The sequence below is a fragment of the Corylus avellana genome, unplaced genomic scaffold (assembly GCF_965113065.1).
Source record: "Corylus avellana unplaced genomic scaffold, dhCorAvel1.hap1.2 HAP1_SCAFFOLD_71, whole genome shotgun sequence".
Lineage (NCBI taxonomy): Eukaryota > Viridiplantae > Streptophyta > Magnoliopsida > Fagales > Betulaceae > Corylus > Corylus avellana.
Window position 1 is genome coordinate 52,501 of NW_028290495.1, and position 2,129 is coordinate 54,629.

General features: G+C 30.7%; 2 non-coding genes across 2 annotated transcripts; both read left to right on the forward strand.

Annotated features, from left to right (window-relative positions):
* The first annotated feature begins 692 nt into the window (after nt 1–692).
* TRNAY-GUA (transfer RNA tyrosine (anticodon GUA)) lies at nt 693–776 on the forward strand. The gene has a single exon. It is a non-coding gene; the product is annotated as a tRNA-Tyr (tRNA).
* A 493-nt stretch (nt 777–1,269) lies between these two features.
* Nucleotides 1,270–1,343, forward strand: TRNAD-GUC (transfer RNA aspartic acid (anticodon GUC)). Its single transcript has one exon. It is a non-coding gene; the product is annotated as a tRNA-Asp (tRNA).
* The last annotated feature ends 786 nt before the right edge of the window (nt 1,344–2,129 follow it).

A 2,129-nucleotide genomic window follows, 5' to 3' on the forward strand; every position in this document is an offset into this window, starting at 1 on the left:
ATTTTTTTTTTAATTTCAGATTTTTGAATTTCCTGGCTTAGTGTAAGATAGAAATATATCTATCTAATCTTAACAAAATGAATGAAAGCGGAAGAAATGAAGTTTCATTCCCCTTTCTGATCTGGCGGACCAATCACTCCCCAAAAGGTCCTATACCTCGTATTATTTCTATTCTACCGATTTAGTTTATTATTTTTATTTATTTTTTTTAATATTAATAATTTTAATAATATCGATTTATAATTAATATCTATTTATTCTTATATTCATTTTCTTTATTTATTTTATTCTTTGATATAATTCTATTTCTAATTAATTAGAATTATAATAAAATTGAAAATGAAATAAATATATTTAATGAAAATTTAATGAAAATAATATTAAAAAAAAAATTATATGATTAGAATGAATGATTCATGAATATAAATACGAATCAAAAGATTCTATGGAATCAGAAAAGAGGGAAAGATCTTTCAGATTTAATCATACCACATTATATTGACAATTTAAAAAAACTGTTCATACAATGAGCATAGTATGATGGCGGTCGGGCATACTTGCCCCCATCGTCTAGTGGTTCAGGACATCTCTCTTTCAAGGAGGCAGCGGGGATTCGAATTCCCCTGGGGGTAGGTGTACTACGAAAGGAAGTTGATCATGAATTATCAATAAGCCGGGAATTGATTCTTCCTGGGTCGATGCCCGAGCGGTTAATGGGGACGGACTGTAAATTCGTTGGCAATATGTCTACGCTGGTTCAAATCCAGCTCGGCCCAATAATTGGCCGATCCACCATGAAATGATAGAACCCCATTTGTTGTTCCCCAGAAATGCCTGATCGGAATACGGAAGAATAAAAAAACTAAAATTTTCTGATATATTTACCGCCGTTCATTTGCTCTCTTTATTTTTTCTCACAAATTCTGATCTTGCTTGCTAATGATCTAGATTCATACTAGATTCATATAAAGATCTGGAAGTATAAGGAAAAGAATAAAATAAAGAATAAATAAAAAAACTCTTTTTTTTCATTGAAAGCTTTATTTTGATTATTAATCAATTTATAAAAAACGAAAGGATTATTAACAATCCGTGAGGCGCTCTCACTAAAGTGCATATCCGTGTGTATATCAAATATATTACTCGCGTTTCTGTTACAATACGACTATTCTAATCTAAAATCTAAATAAAATAGAAATAAAATAGAAATAAAATAGAAAGGGTTGAATTAAATCATAAGAATATGTATGATGTACACTTGATTTCCTTGGGATTGTAGTTCAATTGGTCAGAGCACCGCCCTGTCAAGGCGGAAGCTGCGGGTTCGAGCCCCGTCAGTCCCGACAGATCCAAATCCAATAAAAAAAATACATCAATTCATCTCTGCGTTTGCTGTGAAAAGGAGAACAAAAGAAATAGCAGAATTTCATTCACAAGAGGATACCCTCCTATTTTATTTATTTATTAGTTTCACATTTCTCATCAAATAAATATGGGAATTACCATTTATTCAACTAGTACCAATTGATAGGAGAAAGACATATGTAGATTAGTACAATGATTGGTAAAATTATATTCAGGATTCCAAGAAATACCGTACGGAGTCTGGCTTTTTCGATTATTCCCGATCTGTGTAATAGAGTACTATATGTTTACAGGGGGCTATACAGAAATGGAATTTGTACGATACAAAAAAGATTAACTTAACATAGTAACTTTGATATAATACTTTTAAGATTAAAAGTATATCCCTTTAGGGCTCCGATTTTGTGTAACCTCAATTAATAATTGAAAATTATTAATGTGAATTTGAACCAATTTATCTCATTCAAATTTCACACTGAATTTTTGATATATGCATCCCAAAATTAATCCAAGGAAATGGATATTAATAAAATAAAGCTCAAAGAAGATCCTATCTCTCTTTGTGAGGGAATGAATAATCTTTTTTTAAGTTTAAGGGTCTTGCCGAAGAAAGAACAAACTTTTTAATGAATTTGATGGAATACTCGATTTTTTTATACCCGGACTCTCCTTATTTATACTACTTCTTTGTTTTCCAAGAAGATTAGATCATAAAAAGGGGGTTTAGAACTAAACTTCTTCCTTTTTACATTTCGCTTCTATTG